Source organism: Amphiura filiformis, chromosome 12 (genome assembly GCF_039555335.1).
Source record: "Amphiura filiformis chromosome 12, Afil_fr2py, whole genome shotgun sequence".
Classification (NCBI taxonomy): Eukaryota; Metazoa; Echinodermata; class Ophiuroidea; order Amphilepidida; family Amphiuridae; genus Amphiura; species Amphiura filiformis.
Genome location: NC_092639.1, coordinates 67,367,356 through 67,374,680, shown reverse-complemented (window position 1 = coordinate 67,374,680; position 7,325 = coordinate 67,367,356). Strand labels below are relative to the sequence as shown.

General features: G+C 39.8%; 1 protein-coding gene across 1 annotated transcript in view; it reads left to right on the top strand.

Moving 5' to 3' along the window:
- Positions 1–1,440: 1,440 nt before the first annotated feature.
- Positions 1,441–7,325, top strand: part of LOC140166601 (calcineurin-binding protein cabin-1-like) — a 60,420-nt gene continuing 54,535 nt past the window's right edge. Inside the window, 1 exon segment of the mRNA XM_072190103.1 lies at positions 1,441–1,525. The gene's annotated coding sequence lies outside the window, so the exon portion shown is untranslated.

Genomic DNA, 7,325 nt, shown 5'->3' with positions numbered 1-7,325 from the left:
TTGGATCTAGTGGGCATTGGGTGAGAATATGACCATGATGACCAGGTCTTTAGGTGAGAGCCAAAAGAATCCTTGAAAATTGGATTCTTGCCTTCAAATGACTTTGTTCAATATTTCAATAGAAGTAAAAAAAAATCATTGATAGGCGGTCTATAGACAGGGCCGTTCCGACCATTAGGCCAGGTAAGGCGGTCGCCTAGGGCGGCAAACGTAGAGGGGCGCAAAAAAGGGGGAAAAAGGAAAGAAAAAATGAGGGCGGATAAAAGGAACAAATGGGAGGGAAAATTAAGGGGCGAAAAGAGAAACAAAAAATAGCGCGAAAAACAACAACTTGACAGTGGCGTAGCGAGGGGGACTGAGGTGGGGCACGTGCACCACCTTTAGGGTGGCGCCCCTTGCGCCCCCTTCGCCGAATTGACAATTCAGGATCGATTCTGCGCCCCTCCAAGTGAAGAAAGTCCAGATTTTTCGCACAGAATCATCATTAATCAATTTAAGACCGATATTCAATTTCATTATAACCAAAATCAATTGGTGGTAAGCCTTATCTTTTTTGGGGGGAAGGGGATCATTATGTATCCTAGCCCTGGGAGTTTTCAAGGGGGTAACCCCATCAACACTTTTTTGGTATGCTTTGGTGGGGCGGCAGGGAGAGGCTTTGCCTCGGGCGGCAAGGCCGAGGAACGGCCCTGTCTATAGATGACTCGTTGGTGTTTAAAAGGGCATTTCGTGAGATTTTATACAACTGGAAACCTTTGGCTACACAATGTTTATGTACCAAATATTTCTTGATTAATTCGTTTTGCAAAAATATCGTCAAATTTGAATTACAGCAGTGGCCTATGGAGCACTGAGTGTATAGGCCTATCATACGTACGGTATAAATCATGCATAACTCGCAAACGCAAAATTGGAATCAACTGAAATTTTGGGAATAAACTTTTTTCGTGGATATCTACTGAAAAATGTTATAAAAGAGGATGCTAGGAACACGAAATCCTCCTTTAAATGGAAAAATGAGGGTCTTTGGGTGCCGAGGAAAAATGGGCCTAAGGAAGTCTTTGGGCGATGGGGTCTTTGGACACTTCCCTGCAAATATACCTTCAAAGTGGGGCTGGCATTTTCTTCGGAAGGGGGAGGGGTCCCAAATTTACAAAAAGTTTCACAGTGCATCAATAAAATTGCGGCAACAGTTCAAGTTCCTTCAACGATATATTCGTCTCAGTCAGATCTTGTCACTCCCTACATTTTGGTCATAAAAAATTGAATGACCCCCCCTATTTTTCTTTCCAGAAATTTATGACCCCCAGTATATTTGGGACCCAGCTCCTTTCGAAGCTATGTTAAAAAATTCAAAAAGTGTCCTAGGTCAACAGGTGGATTGGGGATTCTCCCACCGTAATATCGGTTTGCCCAACACGACGGGGTACGGAGTAAACATCGATATCGCCCAGGCTCAAGTCACCGGGCGAAACAAAAACAAAAAAATCTCAAAAAACAGAAGATATTTCATTTCAAGCAATAGGTAAGCCTAAAACTAATTGTTCTATCGAATGTTAGAGTCCTACTACTTAAGATAAGCAGTCGCGATGATCCAGATTGAAGGTTTACTTGCTTCAATACAACAAAAATAGTTGGCGAATTGTCAGCAGTGCAAAATTCTGCAGCCTTGCACACTGTACCAGTGCAGTGGTACTGTGGCTGTGTCAAAAATAAAAGTGTTTCTCATCCGTGTTCAGCTAGGTAGGTAAGAATACTCATAAACCATGGTTCAACAAAGAATGTGCCACACATGCAAATAATAAACGGAATGAGTAATAGGATTTAGTCCGAATAATCAGACCCAGAACAAAATATTAATTTCTGACATGATCCTGTTCTGGGTCTGAACTGTTTCCATATGAAATCTTGATGGCAAATTGGACAATAGAAGCACATGGTTCTACGTGACAGCTTTTTAATCCCTATTCATGTTACGTGAATCATGCTATTGTGGACCATCCTTCTGATACTTGAGTGTTTGGACAAGCGGAACGGTCTTTTGTCTACCTCTCTGTTTGTAAACAAACCAGGAGGTCGAAATCGTCCTCCTCGCCGAATACGAAAGTCGGCGTAATAGTACGGCACTAATAGGATTGGGGTCGGGAACAAACTCAGTCATGAACTGGCGATCTTTTCTTTCGAGACCACCCGAGCTATTTACATGATTTAAGCCAGCCAAAATTATGAATTTATCAAATTAAACTTTCGTATCAAGATTAAACATGTTTTTAGCTATACAAACATACCTTTTTTTTTCGAACAAGCTTAATTTTGTTCTGAAATCCATTTTTTTTCGCAATTTTTAACGCAAAAGAGCTGAATGCAATTTTAACCGGTGATGCAAAGCTCCAAAACTTTCGCGCAGCACTTGATGTACGCACGTTTTGACGGTAATTTACACTTGCGTATCAAGCACTTTCAAGTGCGGTTTACAGTATTTTACTGCATGATGTAATTTTGCATTAAATTCAAGATAGTGAATTTCTCGACAAACACAAAAAAGTATACATATTTTTCATCAAAAAATCCCACATTTCACAAATTCTTTGCCACTTTTCACTCATCTGATCATGTTATGTAATGGAAGTGATGCTGATTTTATGAAGGTATGGTCATACATACACGCTAGCTAATAGCGCGCATGAGTGGTCGAGAGCCTGGCATAAACAGCGTTTATGCCCGGTGTCCCGAATGTGAGATCACCGGGTAGGGAAAATGAAGGAAAATCATGTTACTGGTATTTTTTGGTTATATTTTGATGAAATAAGAAATGGGCATTTAAACAACAGTTTAGTCATGAAAATATATGAATGAACCCCTAATTCAGACTCAGTGGTGTAGCATATGGGGGGGGGGCACCGACCATGATTGGGGGCACCTGGTCTGATCGGGGTGGGGGGGGCACAAGCCATTTATGGGGGGTGGGGGCACGATACGCTACTGGGTATGTTTAACTTGCTTTTCTGCCGATAATCTTTAAATTGTTTTTGAGACAAAAACTTTTTCACTTGTTTTCAAAAAGTTGTTTTAACAATACATTAAACCTTGACTTCAAAGTGTTTGGCAACTGTTGAACCTTGATCAAAAGTAAACCTTGATGCAAAAGTAATAATTTAGTCCCTAGTAATAGTATATAGCAAGGGTGGTCTAAAGGAAAAGATCGCTTACAAACTCAAACTGGGAGGGCGATCTTTTCCTATAGACCACCCTGAGAGATCACATCACTTTATTATCAAAATACATATAAAACCATTAAACAATAAAGGAATACAATAAGCCCAGGACAGATCATATAATTAAAAGATCATACAGGGCGGACAAATACAGTATAAAAAATATGTGACATGGTCAAGGGCAATGAGTCACATGACATGTCGACCCTGGTCGAAAATGAGTTTTACACGTAAGACATTTAGAGCTTTCAGAAACTGAAAACCCCAAGTTGATACGACTTTTCTTTGCAAAGTTACGTCACTTTATCAATTGCTGAAAACAATACAAAACAAAAGAATTTTAACACTTTCTTTGCTAATATCTCAAAATCAATGTTAGTGACATCCGACTCATTCCCCTTGATCGTGTCACATAAGCACTGGAAATAGCAATATTAAAAGACATAAAAAATATAAGATTTCATTTTTTATCTCATTATGCACTGAGCAAATTGCACTGGTCCCAAGACCTTTCGTCTTTGGCATGGTAAATGACAAAAGAGGCAATGATGGACAATTTGGAAACCTTGTCGCGGAAATCCTTGAAACAAATCAGGGAGTGAACTAAAGAAGGGAATGATTTGAGCCTGTCAGCATTATCTTGTGAAATGAAACCTCTCGTGCCAACTTCAACAGGAATGTAAGTAACATCGAAATCCTTTCCTGAATATCAGAAATAAGAGGCGCATACTTATTGAGCTTCAACTGATGGGCCCTGTCAATACCATGCTCAAAGGGAACGGTCAGTTCAACAATCAAAAGTTTCCTGAGATTCTTCCAAAGAATTACCAGATCAGGTTTGAGGTTGGTTGGAGAACATTCAGTAGGAATGGTAGTGACACCGGCAAAACCAGCTTCACCTGGAATGTCATGAAAAATGGTTGCATCCGAATCTTCCGAGGCCAGCTCGTGCGATAGAAATAAAACATTTCAGAACACTATTATGACGGTAAGTATAACGACCTTGGTCCAGGAAGACTTTACAGGTATTTAGAACATGATTGAGAGTCTCTTTGTTGCAGCAATGTAAACATTTGTTGGAAACAGATTTACTCCCACCTAGCAAGGTTGACCCTTGTGTTCAGAGAGTCGCCAAGGGCGTTAACCAAAAATTTGCTGACTCTCGAAGGAAGATTGAAAATGATGCTACGCCAGAGAGTGCAGGAAGACTCCTTGGAAAGGAGATCATAAAAACGTCCTTGCACTGCAAGAGAACGAACATGATTATGCCAAAATTCAGAAATTGAATCGGTCAACGTTTCCTTGGCGGAAGTTTTCTGAATGGTAACCTTGTTTGACTTAAATTCCCCAACTGCTTTAAATATTTCTTCACTCCTGACAGTTACTGATTTCTACCGAGTCCATTTTCGCTCTCTATCCAATTTGGAATCATTACTTTTATCTAAGGACAGGGAAAATGTGTGATGCGAAAAAAAGGCCAAAAATTGCGCATTTTGGGTACAATCATGCATTTTAGCTCTGACCGCGAATTTTAAGATTTGCCCAAAATAACAATTTTTCAAGTACGCATTTTCCAAAAACCTGAAGTTTTTACTAAAATCCATAATGATCTGCAACGCAATCCGTGTTTAAAAAAGTTGCGTAAATAGGCCGTCGCAAAAATTTGCAAGAAAATATAGAATGAAAAACATTAAAAAATATTTAATATTGCATATATTTGAACTTTTTGGGAAGAAAATCACGCATATTGGTAAAAATGCGCAAATTGCACATCAAATTGCGCATTTTTAAACACTGGCGTTCGCATTTTGCTCTAAAAAATAGCGCATTTTCCTATGCTTACTTTTATCAATGTTTACTTTTGCATCAAGGTTAAACAGTTGAAATAAATAAAACAAATCAAAATATCATACAAGTTTGAATTACAGTTTCACTGTAAAAAAATGTGTCAGCTTCTACTTCTTCTTCTTCTGCTTCTTCGTAAATACTGCTTAACTTCCCTTGACGAGATAACACTTGTGCGCAGTAGATAACTTAGTCCTTCATGTGACTGTCCTGCACAGACAGGTAATCAATCCCTTGACGAGATAACACTTGTGCGCAGTAGATAACTTAGTCCTTCATGTGACTGTCCTGCACACACAGGTAATCAATCCCTTGACGAGATAACACTTGTGCGCAGTAGATAACTTAGTCCTTCATGTGACTGTCCTGCACACACAGGTAATCAATCCCTTGACGAGATAACACTTGTGCGCAGTAGATAACTTAGTCCTTCATGTGACTGTCCTGCACACACAGGTAATCAATCCCTTGACGAGATTACACTTGTGCGCAGTAGATAACTTAGTCCTTCATGTGACTGTCCTGCACACACAGGTAATCAATCCCTTGACGAGATAACACTTGTGCGCAGTAGATAACTTAGTCCTTCATGTGACTGTCCTGCACACACAGGTAATCAATCCCTTGACGAGATTACACTTGTGCGCAGTAGATAACTAGTCCTTCATGTGACTGTCCTGCACACACAGGTAATCAATCCCTTGACGAGATAACACTTTGTGCGCAGTAGATAACTTAGTCCTTCATGTGACTGTCCTGCACACACAGGTAATCAATGGTGGCAGTTTTACAGTCTTCCGGGTTGGATATTGATGATATGTTGTTAGGGAGTTTGTTCCAGTCCCTTATTGTTCGGTTAACAAATGAAAATCTGTGACAGTCAATTCTGGCGTGTTGCTCTATTGACTCCTGATCTGCAGGTTCGCCGTTGGGCTGGCGTCAGGTAATTTTGCACCGGGAGAGCGAGATGCCCCCTATGGCTTTATGTAGTATACCCAGTCTATTTGCTTTCCTTCTTGTTGATAAGTTGTCCCATTTCAGCTGCTGTACATGTATGAGTCCTTGTACACTTATTTTCCAGTCATAATTTTTGTGGACTATTCTGGCCGCCCTTCTTTGAACTTTACCTACTTTTGTTGTAAGATCATGAGTATATGGGTCCCACACAGCCGAGCAATACTCGACTGTGGGGCGTACCAGGGTCATATAGTCAGAAGACTTGATTTCCTTGGTGCATGAACCCATATTAGGACGAACAAAACGCAGGGTTTTGTTTGCTGTTGATGTGATTCTGTTTATATGTGTATTCCATTTGAGATCATCCTGAATATCTACTCCCAGATAGGTATGAGTTCTTGTTTCTTGAAGTGTATTATTACCCAGTTTGTATTTGGTTATGAGAGGTGTTCTAGAAGCTGGAATCCAGAGGACAAAGCACTGCTGGGCATTGAATTTCATTTGCCAGCACTTTTGCCTAAAGGAGAGAGACTCCAGGTCTTTTTGGAGGATTTCGGCATCCTTGGCAGATGATATATTATTATAAATGACGCAATGATCTGCAAATAATCTCACATTTGAATGGAGATTATCAGGGAGATCGTTAATATGTGTCAAAAATAATAAAGGGCTTAAAACTGTTCTTTGGGGACCTCCGGACTCCACACTAGACCATTGAGAATGATCACCTCCAACAACCACATGCTGTTTTCTCCCTTTCAGAAAGGCTGCAATCCATTTATTGACCATACCACCTACACCGTACTGCTTAAGCTTGAGCAATATCCTGTTGTGAGACACTACATCGAACACCTTTGAAAAACCCATGATAACACAATCTGTTTGGATGTTTTTATTACGTGAGGTGGTAAAGTCATGGAGCTGACTCAATAGAATTGAGAAATTCCTTGCCACATGTCACAGATGAATAGGTACACTTAGTAAAATTTGATAGTTCAACATTTCTTGGAGGTCTACACTAGAGTCCGAAGTTTTCTGTTTTACGGAAAACGGAAGAAAATCACGGCATCGGAGGTATAACACGGAAAATTATATTTTTGTATAGTTTGACAAAAATTGTTAAAAGATAAGAGAAATAAATGTTAAAAACAATCAGTTGTGTATGTCAATTTTTATGATAAAAATACTGTTTAATAATACCGAAATAAAGGTATATTACCAAGGCATGAACCCCCTATATCCCTCCAAACATCGTAACAGCCGACCTATTATCGTGAGAATATTCCAATCAGAGCATATTGATCGCGA